This window comes from Symphodus melops (assembly GCF_947650265.1).
Source record: "Symphodus melops genome assembly, chromosome: 1".
Taxonomy (NCBI): Eukaryota; Metazoa; Chordata; class Actinopteri; order Labriformes; family Labridae; genus Symphodus; species Symphodus melops.
The window spans coordinates 19,542,478-19,565,804 of NC_136691.1; the positions used below are offsets into that span (position 1 = coordinate 19,542,478).

Consider the following 23,327-nt stretch of genomic DNA (forward strand, 5'->3'; position numbering starts at 1 on the left):
AACATAAATCAAATAATTTGTCCGTTAAGACGCAGCTTTGGAAAGCACACACAGTTAAAGGTGAACACGTTTCGCTGTTTCAAGTGTTCCTTTTCCTTTTTAAATCTCTACTATATATTGCTTGGATGTTATTGATACGATGGGTGTGTTGAGGGGTGTTTCTTGCACCCCTCTGAGGGACTGTGGTGCAGGACACGGTGGGAATACCTGGAGCGACAGAGGCAGAAATGAAGCGGGCTTTAGCGCTCGCTCGTCTGTCTGGAGATGTCTCTCCCTCTGAGGAAATGAGTCTGCGATACGCGGGCATTGCTCAAATTCCTTTACTTGTGTCATCGCTGCTAAAGCAAATAGTGGCTTAGGAGGGGGGAAAGGATTCTGCCACTGAATCAACAGATTGTTTGTGTCTTAACAAGCTCAAAGGGAACATTTTCAGAATTGTGGAAAGGTAGGAATTTGGGAGCAGTGCTCTTTAGCCTAAGCCTATTATTGTGAAACCAATGACTCGAGCTTTTAATTAGCCCCTTTCCTAGAATAGTGCTACTTTGAAAGCTTAGTGTCTCTGCCTTTACACTTGTACTTTTGAAGGGAGTTTGGTTTCGTTTGAGGGAGTCCTGCCAGCACACACGCTCCATCCGGACTGGACATTTTGCCTCCTTATTGGGCTCAATCTGTGTGTTTCTGGGACTAAATAAGCAGTGAGGCTCGGACCAGACGACGGCAAATCTGTCTGAAGTTTTTTCAGATTGCACGCCGGATTTAAATATTTCCACCCGAGGACGTCTGGCGATGGCATGTGAGAGGAGACGAAGCTCTTGAACAACCGATTTATGAATCCAAGTTACAGACGCAGTGTGGAAAAGAAATAGAAGGAACACGATGAAATATCCAAACACTCAAAAGTTCCTGATGAAAGAGTGACTTTATTCTCTTCAGTCAACCTTCAGTCCTTCCTGTTTGAGCGGCTTTGTTTCAGACACGACGGCTGGCTGGCGTTTTGTGAAATCGGCCCTCTGACCCGAGGTCATTACTCTAAATTGGTCGAAGGTCCCCCCTCCTCATCTGTCCGTGTGTCACCTCGCTCTTCGTCTCCTCCCTCTCCACGCACACCTCGGTAATTGCTGATGTGGACCATGTGTGCTGTTTGAATGGCCTCCTGTTCTTCTTCTTCATAGACGGCCTGTACCTTCCTGGAACGACATCGAGGGCTTTGGTTTATCGTCTCCCACTTCTGATTTCATCTTCACCTCAGCGTTAGCATGCAAAACGCCGCTCACTAATACGCTGCCCTGCGAGGGCTGTCCTGTCACCGTGGGTCACCTCAGACCGAGGGGAGCCGGCACTATGTGCGACCTCTCAGCTGCAGGGTCGCTGTGTTGGAATAGAGGGGGAGAACTGTGTTTCTTTTGGGAGGGTTTTGTTGTTGGGTGTTTTTGTTAGCATACACTGAATCCACTTAAGGCTCTGGGTTTCTTGGAATTTCGCGACAGCGCTGTAAAGAGGCTCTGCTGTCATTATACCTTCATGTTGGTTCCCCGTCTGGGATTTCACTTCCTGTAAAGAAACGACACACGTCCATACCAGCTCATTCCTGCGTGGTGGAGACTCTCTTGATCCTTCCTCCCTCACAAGCTGCCCTCGCCTCACTCTTTTCCTCTCATAGATGATACTCTAGGCTGCCCAGGTAGCCGACGTATTCCCACACGTTTCTTGAGAGAGATCGGCTTCCTGTACGTCCAGCTTTAGAAATTCTGTAGGCCTACAATAGTACAGAGACTCAACTCTGCGGTGCGTATGTTCATGAAAGTATTCATCGTGTCGACGTGTCTGAACACTGACGGAGATCTGAAAAATACTACAAAAGCAGACTGTCGTCATCATGAGGTTGTGAAGAAAAGGCAAAGGGGAAATGTTTGAGAAGAGTATTTTGACTGAGAAGTTGAAAAAAAAAAAGAATTTCCTGAGAGAAAACACACACACACACACACACATGACCAGATGACTAAATTCGACCTGTTTCTGATTTTCAGAGTGTGATTGCTCGAGTAGAAGCAGACATGCTCCAGTGTCATCCTACAGGTAAGACGCTTCTCTTTGTATTCAAATATCTACCAATACCAATATCTCCTCTTTAAAGAGCTGATCCACATCACACGATACGAGCTAGGTAAGAGCAGGTGGATATGAGCAGTACTCGGCTGTCCACAGGGACCGCCACAAACCACGGCCCAGTCATTGTCCATCCCCCCCCCCCCCCGTGTCCTGAAAGCATTCGAGAAGGAAAAAGAGTTGAAGACGAGTGTAAGCCTCGTCTGCCTCTCCCTGCTGTTGGGTAGTCGGTACACCCTGCTCTGCTTGACAACATACAGACACTTCAGTTGTTCTGACAGCTGCTGTCCTTTTCTCTGCCGTTTGAAGAACTCGTGATCTGATCACGAAGGAATGTCGGAAAAGTTCATAAATCACCACTCAGACATGATTTCGAGACTGCGTGGACACATGATACTTCTGATAGCTTCTGTTTGGGACTCCATCATAAAGTCAACATGAAACCCTTCCCCCCGTCCTCACACTGGACTGAAGTCAGTACCCCGTCCTCAGTGCAACACATGGAAGAGACTGGAGCACCAAAGCAGCCGTTTCTTGTCCTTTCCCTTTCCCCCCGTGCCTCCGTCTGGCGAGTTCAGGCAGGCTTGTGTAAAAGGTGAGAATGTTTGTTCTTCACCTCGCTACAACACGGTCAGTGAGCAAGGTAAAGGTGTTTACCTACGGCTCACGGCTCATAGTGCCCCGAGCCTGAAAGATTCAATGAAACTTAAAAAAAAAGAAGCATGGAAACAAACATCTCTCAACCGCTATTGAAGGTGTAACACACACACACACACACACACACACACACACACACACACACACACACACACACACACACACACACACACACGTCCTGGTTCTCTCTGCCTTGATCAGGCTCATGTCAGTCAGCTGATTCTCTTCAAACACAAGACTGCATCAAAAGATGGACGCCATGACGCGCCCCAAACACTGAAGCCAAAACATTCAGAGCGCCCAAACGGCCGCCCAGCGTGCGTGCGTGCGTGTGAAGAGGTAACCACAGGGAGCTCATTTCTCAGCAGAAGACTCACGTTGCAGTGGTCATTCATTAAAATACAATAAGTGGGGCGCCTGTGGACTAGTGGTTGGTCTGCAGCTAGGGCTCGAGTCCGACCTGTGGCTCCTTTTGCTGCTCCTCATTTCCTTCTGTGTCTCTGTCTCTCTCTCTGTCTCTCGCTGTCTTTGTCTCTCTCTCTCTCTCTCTCTCTCTCTCTCTCTCTCTCTGTCTCTCGCTGTCTTTGTCTCTCTCTCTCTCTCTCTCTCTATCTCTCTCTCTCTCTCTCTCTCTCTGTGTCTCTGTCTTTGTCTTTGTCTGTCTCTGTCTCTCTGTCTCTCTCTGTCTCCGTCTGTCCTGGATTTGTCCAATCACTCTAAATAAATATTTGGTTCGAGTCCTGCTGTTGAACAAAAAGCTTTAAAAAAAGAGCCAGATGCAGATACAGTTCATTTGACCACATTTTATTTGAAGTTTCTGAACAAAAAGTGTGTTCATGGTTGTAGCAGTATACATGGAATACAGAGTTCCTTTGTATTGATGAGTTTGTCTTCATATCGGGGAAGAACACTTTGATGCTAACCTATCGAGAGCTGGCACGTGCATAATCAATCCGACAGGTCTGACAGGTCCTCGATCGTCCCTCAGCTGATTGGCTGTGAGTCTGGCAGCCGGCTCGTCGTCCCTCTCTGACACACACTCTTCCGCACCGTCGGCTTCACTTTGATGGAGGGAAGTTATAAATGACTGCTGTTCAACCATCCAAGGCCTCGGGTTCTCCACCAGGCTTTATTAGCCTAATAATAATGTTTCTCTTTTCTACAGTGCGTCCGCCTGAACGCGCCTCTGGCAGACATTTCATTGTCCTGAACGTCATGTCTGCAGAGCAGCGCACGCTCTGTGCTTCATTAGAGACTTCAGCTGCAAAGGCTGGGGATGATGTCTTCATTAAATGTAATGATTTGTTGATTTTAATAATCCCTTGTGTTTTCTTGATGTGAGGGAGGTGTTGGGCAAACATCACTCCTTGATCTAACAAGACGCAGGTGTCTCCAAATGACATCACCGTGTCAGCTGGCTTTATCTGTTTGGATGAACGGGGAAACACTCGCACAGCTTGATCCACGCTCAACGACATGAAAGCCTTCATATTAAGACGGCTGTCATCGTTGAATTAGTGTCTTCGTCATTTCAACTCTCGTCCTCCAAATCTTTTCATTCCTAAATGGATTCGGTTCACATTACAGTGGTGGTACGAGCCAATCAGAGTGGACGATGGTTGAGATAAAGTATGTTACACTGATATCAGACGGCTGCAGTAATTGTCGTTTGTTCTGGCGATTCATCGAGTCATCAGATAAGAAATGTTTGCGTTGTCGGCCTTTTTGTCCTTGAATCACTCGCTTCATTTTAGAGCGACAGTAATATACAAACAAGAGACTTCAGATTTGAGACCAACCAATCCTACTATCAAAGCCGGAGGAGGTTCCTGGTATGAATCCCTGCCTGCCAGGAGCCTCTCTGTGTGGAGTTTGCATGTTCTCCTCGTACATGTGTGTGTTCTTTTCAGCTCCTCCGGCTTCCTCCATCAGTCTACAGACTTGTTAAGTCCCCGTTTACACCAAGCGTTTCCAAAGACTAAACACGGGAAAGATTCCCAAATAACCGATCCGTACCGTCCCACTTTTTCGGACCTTCCGTTGGGGTGCCAAGAATGTGGAGCCGAGCCGAAAAGGTGGAGCTAAACACTGCAGTCCGCTGATTGGTTGAAAGAATCATCACTTCCTGTGTTAGGTTGGCAAACAAAACTCTGCCGTGTTTAAACCATTGACTGTAACACAGCTGATTGTTTACATCTGTATTTCTCCTCGCAGCACACAGCCTTCTCTGAAACAAAGCTGGATTGAGTTCTTGTAATAAAGAGTCACATGTCAGTGACAGAGGAGATGAACTGCTGGATGTCTTTCAGCGTTGGTTTTGTTTGTGTCGCGTTTTTCTCCTTTGTTGAATTTATTAGTTAGCGGTTAGCTGTTAGCGGTTAGCTGCTATCATGTGATGGTATTTACGTAGCGGCTATCATCATCCAGCTTTCCACGCCTACCAAATAGGTTACAGGTGGATGTGGAAACACAAACGGGATCGGGCTTAATGGAACCAAACCGTACCAAACTGTACCGATCCGTACCGGACTGCTGTGTGGAAACGGGGCTTTAGGTTGCCTGTGGTAGATGTGACAGTGTGGGTGGTTGTTGTCCAATGGAGTGGAAAGAGAAGAAACACGGATCAATCCTACGAGCCGGAAGCAGGAGAGACGTGAATCTTTGACACATGGCGTTCTCTCCTTCCATGTATGTGCACCAGTCAGACCTGGTATGAACATCTGTCTGCGCTGATCGGGGTACAAGTAGGCAGCTCGTAGCACAGCTGTTCACACCTGACGACATCATGAGGCATCATGCCTCCTCCGATAAACACCTGGATTCTGATTCAGTGTGGCGTCGTCTTCCTCACAGAGTACGGACATTGGGTCTCTACATTTCTTCGCACACAGCTCTAACACATAACTAGAGCTGCAGCTATCGAATATTTTAGTAATCGAGTATTCTATCGAATATCCCATCGATTAATCGAGTAATCTAATAAATCATACTTTTGCTTAATTAAGGTTTAACTCGTCTTGGGTCGTCCCAACAAACCTGCTTCTTTGCAGTTACCATGGAAACACCTGCTTGTTACAGCCAACCACCTCTGCTCTACAGCTGCTGATGATGCTCACCATATTACTGACAGGGTCCCAAATTCACTTTCTGATTCACTGGTCAAGGCGGCAGGTAGATGAAAAATACAGGCCAAACACGTTTTAATGGCTGAAATAGCAAATAGTGTTTTGTGTAGCCTACACATCTGTTACAGTACATTTAATTGAGAAAGCATTATGTTCTGTTGAATCAATCACAGAATCAATCATTATGTCAGATAAGGAAATTGAGAAACTTTAAATATATATTTGCTAAATTATTATTCCACAAACAAGTTCTGTCTTGATTTAGCTTTGAAGACATTAGACATTTCATATAATCAGCCTGTATATTGTTAAAAGTGTATCTCTGTCTGCTCCTGCAGCGCGTGCATTCAGCGCGCTCACAGACTACAGAGACCATAGACACGTCTATGACAGAGACTGTGAGGACGTTGCTATCGTTATGTTAGCTGCAAACACGGAGAGAGTGAACGGAGAAAAGCCGACTGTTTGACCAGATCACGTGTTCCCGACTGGGTCGTATGGATCACTGATCAACTGTGTGCTGACTAAAAGTTAAAAGAGGCACACCGCGCTCGCGTGTGCGTGTTAGTGCTGAAGTGTCTGTGTGTCAGAGAGAGGAGCAGGTAGCTGCAGCTACATTAAACGTGTTTTATACTCGTAGCAAAGTTTTGATGACGCAAAAAAACAAAAACTTAACGAAGCCTCGAGGCAGCGAAAATTCCTCGATGAATTTTTGTAATCGAATTATTCGAGTTATTTGAGGAATCGTTTCAGCGCTACACATAACCCAAGAGTGAATTGTTGTTCTGGCATAGATGGTGTGAAATTGGATCCAAGCAGGGTTTAGCTCAGCATCAGATAACATGACATGAAATCATGTTGGAGAGGTGTTGGGATGAAGCCTGGAGGGATGTTTATTCATAATAAACACCCGTCTGTCTTTTCTCTCCGTGGACTTTGTCTGATGTTGTGGATTCTTGTTGCTCCATTGTCCTGTGAGTTCTGCTGGTGGTCTGTCATGTAAACAGCCGCTCACTCTCCCTTTCAGCACCACCTTTTATCCTTCTGTCTTCTTCTTCTTTTTGTCTGTCTATCTGTCTATTTTTACCCCGTCCTCTGTCTCTCTCTTTCTCACACACACACACACACACACACACACACACACACACACACACACACACACACACACACACACACACACACACACACACACACACACACACACACACACACTCTAACCATTACAGGCAGTGGATTTGTCCCAGTGCAGGGCCTATAGTGTATTGGGGTTTTTAGGTGCCAGTGGGGAAGGAAGGACCCTGCTGTCTTTGTCAGTGTCTCTGACCCCTCTGTCACAATGGCTCCCTCTTCCCTCCCACTCATTTCCCTGCCAAGCTGGGAAGAGTAAATATTTATCAGGCCCCACAACAATGGCCAGCTCAAAGGAGAAAGAGACTTTGACCAGAGCTCATGCAAGGCCTGTAGTCAGACTGGTGTCAGTCGGCCTCTACAGATGGGTTGCAGGAAGATTAAAATGGAGCCTCTGTAGTGTGGAGATTTACATTCCTGACCAGAGTGGGTATGTTGCATCAACACAACTTCCCTTCTCTCTGAAAGAAAAGGTTTGGCAATAAAAAAAAAACATTTGTAAAAGAAAAAGAAAACCCACACGTTTTATGTCTGTTCTCTTTGTTATGACACATTTGTATTCTGTTTGTTTTCCAAATGCCTTTAGCGCGTGTGACACTCCCATTATCTCCCACAGCTCACTGACTCCCGCTACCGTCGGACTCACTCATCATATCACTGAAGTCTAACTGAAGTCTCCGAGGCACATCCGCTCCGTTAACAGCCGCGGCTTAACCAGCAGCGAGACGACGACATGCGTTAATAATTGGGAACCCATTAAAAAAAAAAAAAAAAAAAGGTCTTGTAACTGAATAACTGTACTGAGCATTAGTCCGACTTTATCAGTGAAGCAGCGGCATGCACTGTTTGCATTTTACAGTCATGTGACACACAGAAGACTTTCTTGTAGATGAGTCCAGCGTGAAGTGCAGCAGTTTATTTGACTCATTATCAAATCTCTAAATCGAAGATGTGATTCAGGGATGATTCTTTCAAATACAGAACAATACAGTCCTAATCTAAACTTTATGGAACTGAAAAAAAAAAGAGAGCATTGTGTCAGGTCAAAATAATGTCCTTATGTCGATAACTTTTCCAAGACACGAGAGAATAGCCCCCACTGAACAAACCAGCCTGTTTACTACATGAAGTCTTTATCTCACACTCCTCAGAAATCTGAGCTCATCTCACTTTGTATCCTTTCAACAGTCTTACACTTGAAACGAGTTATCTAACTCGCCCCAAACAAGCAAAAAAGACTTGAACTATAAAAGGAAATAGAAAAAGAGAATAGTGACCGTGCTGCATGTAAACGTGATTGCATCATACTGGGGTCTGTTTGGGTTACTGCTTGTATAAGCATCTGTTACCTGCAGCAGGTTTATTCTTTATTCTCAGCTCTCAGACTCCATTAAGAGCACAGAACATGTGTGACGAGTTCCTCATGAAGGATTGCACCGAGAACCCAAAGTTTCTCCACACGACTGATTACAGGCACACTCAGGTCACGTTCACAAATAAAGTTTGGTGGACTGGGTTCGATTCGGGTGTCACGTTCAGACTGCACTTTGTCAAGCGCACCAAAGCCTATCCAATTATGTCCCATACTCCACGTCACTAGTTGGGCTGTAGCTGCATTCAGGTGGTGTCGGATATATCTAAAAGACAAATGTAGAATGTACAGAAAGCCCTGCTCAAGTCGGAACAATAACCAAAATAATTAGAGGCCCGACTTGCCGACATTTTCATCAACTTGGGGGGCAAAATATGTTTTGTTCATGTTAAGATACTTTTAATGGCTAATTATTTAACATCCACATTTTGACTACTCGTAACAGAGACATTGCACACGTCGTCTTCGTAGCATCCACGCTGTCTGTTGTTGTTCTTAAAACATTCCGACATTTAAAACTGAAAATACGTATCAGTCGGATCAGTAACTTTCCAACTCCGAGGAGCACCTGAATGCAGCATGCAGCTCCGGTCAGTTGCTGCTGTGATCCAGCCCGCACTACAACCTCAAAGTAAACAAGATCGAGGAAGATTGGCATGCTAATGATTGTCATACTCTGAAAAATCCAATTGTCATCACATACAAATTCAACCCACAATGCATTGTGCTTTGGTTCATTTCCCGGGTTTGGTCCGGAATGCGTTCTCACCTACAGCGAACCGAACTCTGGTGCACTTGGACGCGAGCTGAGACCCCTGTTTTTAATTGGACCACAGTTCGGTTCTTTAGTCCGCACCAGAGTTCGGTTTGAGTGTTCACATCACCCCAAACCAAACGAACTGTCCGACAAACCGCAACCAGAGTCCGTTTCAAGCGGACCAAATGGCTCAGCTGTGAAAGCATCCTGAAGCAAAATAAAAATGAACCTGAGATTTCTGTTGTATACACAGTTTCCATCCTGCGTGTCATGAAAAGATATTAGTTTAAAAGTTGTGATGCCCGTCATGGTTCAAGTGGCACGCACTTCAAGCAGACACTGGGCAATCAGAATTAAAATAGAAGACGTCATGTCTTTGGGCTGTTTATTGAGCAGCAATGTAGCAGCTGTACGGAGATGAAACAGAAATACCTTGGATAAATTCAGCACAGAAAGTCATGCGAAACACAATTAAGGAAACAGCTGCTAAAATGACTAAAGCAGAGTATATTACGAGCAGGTGCTTCCTCACATGTTCGCTCGGAGGATAATTAGCTGGTTAAACATTCTTTATGGTCATGTACAGAAAGGTTGGACAGGCTCAAATGATAAGTCATGTTGACACAATGCTGGGGGGCTTTAAATGAGCAGGAAGGTTCATCCAAATCAGTCAAGAAAAACACACTGTGGTCACCAAGTAGGGCGAAATCCCGATAAGCTCATATAAGAATCATATCATTCTTTAGCATCAGATAATTCCAATTGGCCTTGTCATCCGTTTACCCTCATCTGCCATACTTCAATTCAGTAAACAAGCTAGTGTCTGGAAAAAAAAACTGCCTGGAAAAACTGGAGAATATCACAAACACAGCAATCAAATCAAAACGAGAACAGCCTGTTGGCACGCTGCGTCTCCATATTACTGCTAATTGGCCCAATAAGATTAGCTTTGGCGGGTATCCAAAACAAGACGTTAAAATGTCAGATATGGGGTCAAATAGCAGGGGGTAAAGGGTTGGTGGGAAGGAGGCGGGGGCCTGCCAGAACACAGCATGTTTATTAGCCGCTTAACTTGAACTCAGCTTTTTAAACCTCTCTTTCTGGGGCCGAGTTGGACGAATTCTGCCGTGTGTAACATTACGCATCAACAGACAGGCCTGTAACTGTAGATTATGAGTACAGATGGGCACGTGTTTTAGTTTCCCATGAAGGAGAGTGTTGAGCTGAGTCCAAACTGAACATTTTGGTCTCTCTGCCATTGGCTGGTTAGACAATTTAAGGAGGTGATCAAGCTCCTGCCTTGCTCATTTGACAGTCACAGACGAGCTTCAGTTCTGCTTTAAAGAAGCAAAGGTTTCACAATCTTTGGAAGTAACTTCTTCATTTTCAAAGAACATCCTTTGAAACTATAGATATTTGGCTTCATGGGGACTCATTTCTCCCACTGAGCAGACCTACAGTAAGTACATCAACTGATGTACGAATCCTTCTTCATTATGGCCTCTCAGGTCCACCTGAACCATTTTGAACTGAACCCTTGTTCAAGTAGGTGTTGCCAAGACCAGAGGCCTCCTGTCCAGGGTCCTGGATTAACACCAGCTACACACCAAACAAAGGTCTACATCTATCTAACTGTACTTTTCATCACGTGTAGTGAGAGGACTTAATGGACAGGTTGACTTCAGTTCTACTATGAAGGTTTTCACTGTCAGGTCAGCGACAGTCCAAAAGCTACAGATATCATTAGTATCCCTCTGCTCCTCTCTTTGTTATTCCTTTTTGGGGAGGCTTATTGACCCAAAGCATGATGTCATTCCATAAGTCTGTCACAAATAATTTCCCCTTCTTTTGAGCAACTCTGAGATGAACACCAGGCCAACAACTGGGCCCCAGTCATTTTCAGGGCGTGGAGTCGTCTCTCTCCCCCCATCTGCTTTTATAGCAATTATTCTCTGTTAATAAATATTTCTGGACATACAGGCTAATAAAGTGCAGCCTCTGCAAAATGAAACAGGACAACTTTCCACTTATTTTCATTTTTGGGGCATTCATGTTCCTTTCTGCTGCCACGCTTCCTGGTGCCAAAAACCCATTGAACAGAGTTTTTTTTTTGCTTCATCATAACAACAACATGTTTGACAAATAGAATGCAAAAAAAGACCCCTGGCCCTAATTAGTATGTACACAACGTCTGGTGCTAACAAACAAGTGTTAGGTCGGACAGATGTTGCTGAGTTTCACTCGCCCGCACACTTTACCACAGCCTGGAGAGCGCTGTGCTAAACACACCTGTACACACAAAACACACCTGTACACCCTTACTTCCCTTGTGGTACTGTATCAGTTTCCCATTTGATGTGGGGGTTGTTTTCGGTCGCCATGGCTCAATGCAGCGGAGGAATCGGATGTTGTGTGCAGAGGAGAAGCTGACAGGAAAAGTGCGGGGCATCACGGTGAGGTCTGTTTATCCCTGAATGATGATTGTAAACAGAAGGTTCAGGAATGATCTGCCCCGGTCTCTTCAACTCCAGGTCATGGTCAGCTCTGCATCGTGAGGGACAGAGACAAGATTACTGATACGGGATTATTTCTGAAGGTCTATTTGTCAAAGTGAACATTTATCATTGAGCCCACTGGTGTCACACCTGCTGCTTTCCCACCATGTCTCTGTTCCACTCTGCTGGTACTCGCTTTGACACCCAACACCTGACCCTTCACACAAAAACACACCCAGTCAAACGTAAGCACATGGGAAGACAAAAAAAACCCCCTTCTCATACACAATTTCCCACAAGCTCTTGGTGACACACAGACCAAGTCAGTTTCCCTGTCCGACCCTTAAAGTCAAGATGACATCTCTGCAGTCTTTTTCCCTTCGACCTTTTATTTCTTCACCGTGTTTTATCACCAGGTCTTTCAGATGACTTCCTCTGGACCCTGAATTGAACAAGTTGTCCTTAAGGAAAGTCAGTGTTTCCTGTTGTCGGGCCTGTACTGTCTATTAAGACGAATACATGAATCAATGGAGAGATTGTTTTTATACTGGTGTTTTAATTTTAAAGGAACTTAATCCAGAGACGGTTTTTATTCAAGTTTGATACACACTAATAGATGATTCAAATCTTAAATAACTAAAGGAACATGTGAGTGTGTCCACACATGACGACAAACCATGGCAGACGACCACCGTCTCCTTATCAGAACGCTTCATCTCGCTCGGTCAAACGCGACTTAAGAGTCAACAGGACGGTCAAGCTAAATGTTGCTAGCTGTTAGCTTCCATTGCGGTAACAGTCCCTTTCCTCTTTGTGTGGTTTGTGATGCGTTTTACACTTGTGTTGCTATTACAAACAAACAAAGTTGGTTCTCCATTTCTGTCGTCCGCCTAACTTCATGCTTCGCTTCCTGATGCTTCCTGATTGGCTATTATTCCGAGTGCGGTGGTCTCCACACACAGTAGGATTTCTATACAAATGTTTGATATCTATGAGTGTCAAATCCCTCCTAACATACCTGAAACCACAGGAGGCCGGAGAATCTGAGCTGAACCTGGTCTTCGAGTGTTGACCTCACGTTATGGAATAAGTTCAGATAGAAATAGTTGATATTGACTCGGTGAACGTTAGTAGCTTGAAAATATAGAACGAAGTGTTCACATGGGTCTCTGATGTGATGAACTGTCCTTAGTTAGTTTGTCACTGCAGCTGGTTCAGTGTTTGTTTGTTTTTAAAGCAACCCGCCTCTCTGTTTCATTGGATCTGAGCAGCTCCGATTGTGGAAAATAAAAAGGGAGACGGATGCTACTTTTAAAGTCATGCTAGTGTTTAGAAATGACCAGCCCGAGCAGGTCATGACAGCTACGGGTCTGAGAAGCATACAACGTTACAACGGACGTTATCAAAATGTTGTCTGAGGATTGTCTTGTTGTGTGAATGAAAAACGATGGATCTCATGTACACCTAGCTTTACATTACTGTGTGTGTGTGTGTGTGTGTGTGTGTGTGTTTGCTTGTGTGTGTGTGCGTGTGTGTGCTTGTGTGTGTGTTTTTGCTTGTGTGTGTGTGTGCGTGTGTGTCGAGCAGCTGCAGAGGCCCTGGTTCCCGTCTTGCTGGCGCACACCTCTCCACAGGGAGTGGGAAGGACTCCAAGTGCCCTTAACTCGGCATTAACCACCTCCAGAGCCAGAGACAACAAGCTCTCATACACCCCCCCCCCCTTCCACACACACACACACACACACACACACACACACACACACACACACACACACACACACACACACACACACACACACACACACATAAAACACAGGCACACATACCGTATATACTCAAGACCTCTGTCACATGCTTTTTCTGCCTAATTTCACCTCCACACGTGTAATCTTGTCCTTCTGTGTCAATATGATTGAAAAGGCCGTCGCTGTCACCTTCTGTATTATAACAGCATCCAGGAAGTCGTGGCTACAGGGTACAATACGTAGAGATACTGTTTGAATGATCACTCACAAAGACTAGCTTTGTGGAGCTAAAGAACCGTTTCAGTGAGTCTGATTCAGCTCCAGTCCTTCCTTCCTGCTCGGCTCTCTCTCTACCCCCCTAAACCCCTCCGAGGGCCCTGCTAGAGCCCGCTCGTCCTTCAGCGAGATGACACAGAATGAAGTCACTCCATCCGCCCTGGCACCCGCCTCATTGTTTCAGAAAGTGTGGTGATGTGCCAAGAGTTTGTTCTCACAGCACAGCGTTGTGTCCAGGCTTCAACGAGCGGGACGAGCACGTCACAGTAACACACTGCAGTGTACGTGCACGGTGAAGTCACGTATGGCACGAAGCTTTTCATGTCTTTAGCCAGTTATCCTCAGGGGTCAGCGTGCTGCGCCAAGTCACTCATTCGAATGCTTTTACGCCAACAAGGTTTTCGACATTTTCACACACAAACAAGAACATGAAGATGAGACTGGTCACTGATGGCAGGTAACACTGTGTCTGTGTGAAGGGCGGTTTGTCTGATTAGCAAAGCAACAAATCACAGTTCATCCATTTTCCATAATATGCATGTTGGTGTTTCCCACACAGAGATGATTCTCTGCCCTCAAGTCTCCACAGTGTCTGTGCAGCCTGATGCCATCCTTCACCAGGACGAGTGTGTCAAGCTGCTTCTTCCTTTTCCAGTCCACTGGGAGCAGAGTGTGGTTTCAAAGTGCCACAGTGTCGTCGATGCACTTAATCATTCAGCCCGAACACAGAACAGAGTCGTGTTGTACGGTTGATTCGTTCTGCATGGTTACACTTTATATCAAACTGCACTTCAGTCCTCTTGAACAGAATAGAAAGCTGTTGTTGTCATCTAACGTGTACAAAGAAATCAGAAATGTTTAAGTGCACATCAAGACGTCCAACAACAAGCTTACCTTCAAGTTAAGTTGATGTTTTACAGCAGATCATGTTCACTGCACCGTCAAGGAGTAACCTAACACAAGTAAAGAACATCAATATGTAGGGCAAAGTCTGAAATGTAAGCGAGGAGGTTCCTGGTTTGAATCCCTGTCGGACAGAGCCTTTCTGTATGTTCTCACCTTAACCCTACAGCACGACTGTAGAAGTCAGGCATATAACACTGAAGCACTTTGTATAATACGGCTGAGACGCTCCATCAGCAAGAACATGTGAAAAAACAAACAAGGAACATTAATTTGTTTCAAAGTAACATAAACAAAATTATTTGAAACGATGGAATAAGAAGTCTTCACTTGAAAAAAAAAACAACTTTATTGTTCTTCACCATGAGAGTTTGACTTTCACTTGTAACTTTAACTGACACTTGTTTTGTCATGACAACAGATAGCATGACCGTCAGTTACATCAGGTGTCACCAACCCTCAACCGTCTGATTCTGGTGATTTAGGCGGGCTTTGAGCGAGGCAGCGGAGTCCTTCAATGCTGCCATGTCAGGACCCGGCTACACGTCCACACAGTCATAACTCTCACGGCTCTGCCACTGAGCAGTCAAAACACATCCTCAAAAAGTTGACTTCTGAGAGCCTGAAAGCTCCCCTACTTTAAAAAAAGTACGACTCTCCGAGCAGGAATTTCAACGGGCAAAAAACATGTAGAAAGCACTGAGCGCTCCTGCACCTCCAATGATCAATCACAAGTTACTACATGATACAGTCTGCAACTTTTCCAAAGCTAGCAGTGCCTTCAGTCCTCCCTGAATGCCAGGATTGGAAGAAAAGCTTGGTCTGAGGAGGTCATCGCCCTCAGGTTCCAAATCTGATTCTGGCTTTGGCGGGTCTTAAAAGTAAGGCTGCTGTCAGGTCCAGTCGAGCAGCTGAATGAGCCCTCCATGATCCGATCGTAGTTTGGTTTTAGCACATTCAACAGACAGCAGGTTTAAGCTTTCATGATTTTGATACACCTATAGCAATATCTTTTTGACACTACTGAAATGTGTCCCGGCTCTTTAAACCACAATGTTCAGTTGTTTGATAAAATTCAAAGACACATTTAGATTTGCTTTACATGGACTTTGATCATCGGAGTAGTTAGTTTAGCTCTTAATTCTGCTCATCTGACTGAGCTGAGGTCAGACTGTGCAGGTCCTTAAACAGCAGATGATGACGTCGGTTGAGACGGTGCTTTGAAGTGGTCTGGGAGTTTCGAGACTTCCCTAGTCTGCATTCCAGCTGCTGACTGTGGTGACACTGCAGTGACACCAGAGCTTGAATATTTCTCCCCGCTCCGGGGTTTGTAAGTGTTTTATCACTTCTCCGTGACTTCCCCCACATATCCATTCCTCTCACACTCTCACCGCTCTTTCCCTCCTTTCCTCAGCTTCTCTCCCTCTTGTTGTCCTTCCCCACATCTCTGGCTCCGTCCCACTGTTTCTGTCTGCCAAAAGGTTTATGACAGCAGGATGTGATCTAACGCCCCTGAACATTTTCAGCCACACAAAATAAGGTAATGATATATATTTTTTTAACTTTAGCTTCCCTAAGGCATCTAGTCCCCACGCCTCAGAGGCCCCGAGAGCCCGGGAGAAATTCGACACATGGATGTGATGTTTCAAGTTTGATCACTGCTTCTCTCCAGAGCCATAAGACCATTTTGGCTTCAGACCTGGAAGACTTCATATGCTCCAGTATTGAGGCCTTTTTAGTGCCCTTAGTGGCTCTAATGTTCAGGGTCCCAACATTTCCAAACAACAGTTATACTGATTAATGTTTTTATATTTCTAAATGGATTTTTAACCTTTGTGTTTGTCCAGTTTGGAGGTTTGTAAAGCAGCAAGAAAATGCTATGCTAACAATTAGCAGCTACATGATTTAAGGTTCTGTTTGTAGAAGCTCTTATAATCATGGAGTTCATTATTGTACCTTTTAATGTGGAGAAACTACAAAAAGTGAAGTCATTACTGTTATCATTGATGTACTTATCATTTTACAGTTATGTTGAGTTTCACTGATGGGAAGAAGAGGAGTTGGGAGGGCTGTTTGTGTATATTTGAGTAGATCCTCAAAGGCTAGCTTTAGCTCTCCTCCAGTAATTTACACACACAAACAACTGTGCACTAAATTCCTCCTGGACCTTCATGTGTATTGTCTGTCTCTCTGTTCTTTGCCGCTCTGTCTCTTATCTGCCCCTCTTCTTTTCATTCTGTGTTGCTGTTCGTGTCCCACATCAAACCACAACTGTTCAAACTCATTTGGATTTAAACACTCCTCAACGTGTCTTTTCCCTGTCTCCTTCTAAATTGAACATTGAACATGTGTATTAGGGGTGGGACTTTAACGCGCTAATTATGATTCATTAATAACAAGAAAATAATGTGTTACATTTGTTTAACGCATTTAATCAGAGTTTGCCTCATAAACAGCACAGAACTGTTTGTCATTGCTTCGTGCTAGCTTTTCACTAGCTCCGCCACAAGTACAAACAAGAAGCGTTTGCAGCCTAAACTCGACCAAATGACTGATGACTGTCTTCAGGACCAAAATTAGTAATTCACCGTCTGATAAACTTACAAATTCACTCGCTTAATTGATTTCCCTGGACTGTAGACCACTATTAGTGGTAGAAGATAAGGGGTTAGAAAATGTGCTACAGATAGCAACGTGTGATCCAACTTTCCAGCTGCTGTGCAGAAAAACTATTTTAAACAAGATCCAACAGCTTTATGAAACTGAGAAGCAAGTAAAACTGGATGCTTTGTGTTTATTCACCCACTAAAATACATTTAGATTGAGAAGTGTTGCTTTTTAGAGCAAATATTGTGATGCACTTAAAATGCGATTAATTTAGATTAATGAATTAAAAAGGCCTGAGTTAGGTAGTTAAATGTTTTTAATCAAGTCCCAAGCCTAATGTGTATTTATACCACGACTCTCAAATCTGCACTTTATCTTCTCTTGCTCTTAGGAGACTTTTTATTATCTTTTCTCAGAGCGGGATGTTGCCCGACGTGTCAGATAGGAGGGACAGTCTGAGTGGTGGTTTAACACAGATGAACGATCTGATTCAACAAACGATTCAGGGCCGATCACACTGATATGCATATCTAGAAAAGTGTCAGAAAAGCCAGAGATTGCCGGGTGCTTTTCTCTGCTGCTGTGCGACATCTTTTCTAGCTGTTCTTGGACTCGTGTTAAAATTATTAATTAAGTTGCTTGCCAATTTATCTTTCAATGAATTCCAGTTGGAGGATTAACCTGTGCTTTGTTATGATGTCCCCCCCCCCCCCCCCCCCCCCCCCCCCTACTCGTTTGGTCACAGATATGCACATGCAGCCACGCTCTTAAGGCACTCCCAGCTGTCCCCCCCCCCCCCCCCCCCCCCAGATGCGCCCAGGCGTTTTTGGAGCCTTTGCAATGAGCATGACGTGTCCCCGTGTGATCGGGCCCTGAGGCTGCTCTAAAGCTCCTTGAAGCATCTGAAATCTTCACCCAAAAAAAAAAAAAGTCATAAACTGGAGGCTGTGCCTAGTTTTATGCCTAAATGTGCATATCTTAATGTTATAATAAAAAAGCAGGGGTTTCACAACAGGCCTCTGTTTCTAATTCTCAGTGCCTTATTCTCCTGCCAAATAAGTACAGATGACCAGTGTTAGATCTGTATGCACTTTGAGAACCTCATGGCTTTGTTTGGTTTTTGGCTCATGGAATAAAATGGATTTGCAGCCTGTTTCACCTAATAAATACTTTGCACTACTTTAGCACATTATAACTTTGTTGGCTTTAGTAGTACATGGTAGTTGATGCAGAGATTTATACTTAACTCAAATAAACATATGAATGGTTTAGCATGGATAACATGTTGAGCTACCTGCCTTGATGTTTCACTTTCCTGCTCTCACTTTGAAAGCTCGGCGGTATAAAGACAGCTTACAGTTGGTCGGCGACTGAAATATGCGAGCTGCAGATGAACATGAGTCGACAACGTATTATTTATTTTCCTAATGGACACCTTGACTAGGTGTGAAAGTCTCAAAAAGACTCTAGTCCAGGTAAAAAGCACACACTGTGAACACCAAGAGCTGCAGATGAAACCACTGTGAATACTTTTCTCACAAGTAGAAAAGCCAATGGATAAAACCCTCCCCTTACAACAAACCAAAACAGGCACATCCTCTTGAGTGCTAAATCTTGCTTTTTCCTAAATTGAAATACGGGGTTATAAGTGGTTACCAAGCCCCCCATGAAGCCTTCAAGGAGGATGGCAGGGTCTTTGTGCGGGAGATGTCAGGCCTCACCAACAAGGTGTTGAAGGGATGGTGTTCATCTCTTTCGCTTCTCAGACCTTTACTCATTTATTTTGTTTGGTCGTTTTCACATCAAGGGTCCAGTCATGACATGATACAAGCAAAACAGTGTTAAAGAAGGTGTGGCCTTTGTGTTTTTTTGGTCACCTGTTTTTGTACGAGTTCGTTGAGGAGGATATGAGCGAGGGGTTGACAGAGGATTAGTTATCAAAGTGGAACAGTGAATCAGCCTCTGCACCAGGTTTTAAACTCTCCTCACTCCCTCAGATGTCGAGCGGGGCAGTGTCAGCTGAAATAAAAATACGTTTACTGAATTAAAGACAGGGTAGGCCATTTCCTTCAGATACACTTTTAAAGTTCTTGGTTGAAATTGTCTTCAAGTCCTGACAGTAATTAAGATCTTATGTGCTCTGAAAAACTCCAAAGAAAATGTGTCATCGATAGCAGCTGTCGGCCTGTAGAAACTGCGACCAATGTCGGATGAAGGTTCATTTTTCATAAACTAATCAAGCCTCTCTACCCCATGCATGCACAAGCCCACACTCAAAGCATGTTTAAAATAGGCACTGCAGCTCAAATTCAAAACTTTGGAGAGAGCCACCTCTCCTCTCTAAAAATGTTATGCCATGTTGTGGACACTGAAGCTTCAGTGTTTAGCCAGCTCTGCATCAGTTCATAAACCTTTCTGCATCCCAACCTCTCTCCATTGTTTAAAAGAATCTCCGATATTGATCCTAGTTTGATCCCGTTTCTGCTCGTGGAGCTTACTACAAACATGCAGAGGCTTTTTAGGTCGGGTAGAATCAGGTTTATCTGAACCAGTTCTCTTTCCCGCTTCCATCAAGGCAACACCTGTTGGTTTGTTGTTTGTCAGGAAACCCCAGGGCTGCCTTTAAACGCCAACTTTTTCTGGTCAAAACCATTCAGGACTGAATCTAAACCTCGAAGGAAGACATACTGTCATGTTCGTTGTTGTCAGAGAAGCCAGATCCTCAACAAAGCATGTTTCCTTAAAGTCCAGCTCGCTGTCCTCTCCAAGTGAAAGGTCAATAGTCTTGACTGCCGTTCATTGGCCACAACAAACAGTTCATGTGACCAACACTGAAGCCGCTCATAAACCAGCCACAGGGAGTTGTTACCTGGTAATAAGTACTTACACTTTATACATGTCAATCGCCAAAGTAAGACAGTCTGATAATAAACTAACTACAAACAAGTCCACTAGATGTTTCAAATGGAACATATCTGACATGTGGCGTATATAACATTCAGACAGTCTGACCATGCGAGGGACCGTCTCAGCATGGATCATAATGAACAGATGTGGATGTGCACGGTTCTTTACGGGAGGTTAAAGTCTAATGAAATCTTTCATTAATCATGTCCTGAATTAATGTATCTATGATTTTCCTGTCAGGTGAAGTAACTCCTCTAAAAACCACATAATAACTTACTGAAATATATAAACTGAAGACGTATCGATACTTCCCCCTCCTGAAGTCTGAATGAAGCCACAGAGCTTTTGTTGACTTCAGTGAGAGGGGAAGGGATTGTAAAGTGGTTATTAAAGTGAACCTTGAAGAGGAGCCAGCACCTCTCTTCGACTGTAATCTTTGATTTAAGGTAACTGCCGATTGAGAACAGGTGTGGCACTGTGAAGTAATTACGTGGTTAGATTTCAGATAAATAAAGGCTCATAAGTGATGCTGTTTTAAGCTTTGAACATTCCCATTCACAAAATGTCCTTTTATTATGTAGTGATAGGTTGAACTTTAAATGTTTGTACTTGTTTTATTGCAATAATTGGCTTATATAATCACAAGATATGAGACCAACTCCTTTTAATAACCCTTCACTGGGGAATGGACAAATAGCAGTTGCAGAAGTTTTGTCGCGAGTGCTGCTTTTTTTTAGGCCGGGTTTTTAACCATATGAACTGAATCTGATGTAAAAGTCAAGTCTGAACCTCCACCAGCTGTGAGTGTAACACTTTCACTTTTTATCACACACAATGAGCTGTTCCATCTCCTCTGAACGTCGTCATGGAGACGATTTGTGGGCACTTCATAGTTCAGTCTGAATGTCTTCAAACATAAATGTGCGAGCTGAGAATGTTTAAAGCACCCAGGGACCTTTCTTGATGGGTGGCGTGGATCGTCACCGCCAATCCGCAACCCGTCAATATCAGACCCCGTACTGATGTTAGATCTGACCCAGCCTTTAAATGGTTACAAAACTGTTATCGTGGAACAGACAGTTGGACATGTTCGGTGTTCTTTTCAGTTTCCATTTATTTAGCTGCATCACAATCATGAACGGTTAGATGAATGATATCAGTCCCTCGTTGTTTTCACGAGATTTATACTTATAAAGACGCTGAATTGTTGCTAGTGCGTTGATTTTCAATGGTGAACCAGCATTTTTACTGGAAGGGCCTACAAAGTGTCCTTCTGAAGGAATATAGGAAAAAACAACAACCTTGCAGCCAATCAGAAAAGACAATGGTACGTTAGGTTTGGTTCACCTGTATGTTCAAGATGACGACAAAGCTGAACTGCTGGCTGTAGTAAAACCAAACTGGATCTGCTCCCAGAGGTTTTCATAATGTAATGTCTGTCAATATAAAGTCCATTTTATTAGGGCTGTTAGCATTATATCACAGTTTAATAAGGTCTAAAATAGATAAGCCTTCGATGCCTTCCTGTAGTCAAAGTGACGGAAAAGAATGACACTGCTGCATCTGAGATTTTTTTTTTTTTTTTAGTAAAGTGAGATATTCAGACATCTCAGCTGACATGTCCAAAGTAATATCCACCTTATAACATCAAATATTTACCTCAGTTACCGTTCCTTTGAGTTTGAAATTAGCTCTTTTTCCAAAGTTATGTGAATATCGTAACCTTCGATCAAGCATGAATTCAAACAGGAAGTTTGCAGTTTAATACAGCACCCACATTCAAAATGAAAGCCAACAATTTTATTTTTGAATGCAAAATAATGAGATTTGAATCAATTAAGAATTGGGATTAATCGCAAAACCGTCTTATTAAATTGCAAAAACTTCTCCTTAAACTCCTCTTTTTTAACCGACTAGATCTTTTTCAACAAGGCTTTTACTCTATTTGTTAAGATCGTACAGAAAAGCATGATTCAACATTTACAGCCTCTTCAGTGTGAGGAAAAAGTAGCTTTGCGTATCACTCATTTTCTTAAATTGAATTGAACCCAAATGATTCCGCTCATGTAAAATCACTTCTGCTTTATTTGTCTTTTGTGGATGAATTGAACCTAGTCTCTTCATCGTTGCCTTAAAAGTTTGATTCCCATATTTCCCCACAGGATTTTATGTAATAAACACATTCATGCCCCTTTTTACAAATGCTGATGCTGCTATCCTATATCCAAAGAAACTTAATGGATCAAACCGCTCGTGATCTGATAGTGAACATCCAGAACTGTGTTTCCTTTATTTAGCTTCACTTAAAGTGTTTGGAATTGTGATAGTCAATTAATTACTTTAAACCTTTCTGTAGCATTTTATTTCAAATGATAGAAGTCTACTCCAATACATTTACTTTGGCAAGGGTTTTTATTATTTTAATCTAACCGTGTTTTGCTTCACGTGATCCGGTGGCGTGTGGGCGCGTGCCGCCGGTGTGGCAGTGAGCGGGTTAAAGCTAACAGTGTGAGCGTCCTATCAGGTCTCTGCTGTGCGCGCCGAGCCCTCCTCCTCCTCCTCCTGCCTCCGTCTGTCCGTCCGGAGGGAGAGCAGGGACCCGGGGCTGGTGTGTGTGTGTCTGTGGTTGTTTGTCATTCTCGCAGGATACACTCCTACGAGAAGCAGCCTGCCTGCTCGTCTTTTCACGGGGTTGGCTGTTTGTTTGAAAGACACTCGGAGGGACTCTTTACTTTACGCAGTAATAACGGAGCGCCTCACGCTGCAGAAGCCACCGGCGAAAACACGAAGGTAAAACACGCAGACACACACAAAAAAACCCACAGTAGGCAGGATATCGTGAAAACAGGCTGCTTCTCGGGCTGCCCCTGTTTGCAAGGTTTTGACGGAGTTCGTGGACCCATTTAGACGACAGAGGTCTTGAGGTAAAACCCATGTGTGCTTCTTCTTCGATGCATGCTTTTATTCTGAAGTCGATCCTGAAAATCAAGACTTGGGAAGTTGTGAGTAGTTGGGATCCTCAGTCGTGAAGCGCCAGTGAGTCTGCCTAAGAGGTTTGGCTGGAAGAAAATGAGTTAACCTCTTATGTTCCCCTCATTAACATCACATGCACGATGTACACAGATTTGAATTCACTGCAAAAGAAGCACATATCACGTTTGTGTTATTTAATACAGATCAACCACTGGACTTCAAGAGGAAACGCTGTGCATGTAACGACGTTTGTGAGAGTATCAGTCATAAGTGAAC

General features: G+C 44.0%; 1 protein-coding gene across 5 annotated transcripts in view; it reads left to right on the forward strand.

Moving 5' to 3' along the window:
• Positions 1 to 23,327, forward strand: part of disp1 (dispatched homolog 1) — a 58,635-nt gene that overhangs the window by 14,926 nt on the left and 20,382 nt on the right. The window contains exons 2-3 of one of the 5 annotated variants that reach the window (XM_079357798.1): positions 2,028 to 2,076; positions 15,979 to 16,104. The exons of 1 other annotated variant lie outside the window; for it this stretch is intronic. The gene's annotated coding sequence lies outside the window, so the exon portion shown is untranslated. Of the gene's footprint in view, positions 1 to 2,027; positions 2,077 to 15,978; positions 16,105 to 22,548; positions 22,869 to 22,907; positions 23,003 to 23,327 lie in introns of those variants that run through there. 3 more of the 5 variants (XM_079357796.1, XM_079357797.1, XM_079357800.1) reach the window with 3 other exon arrangements.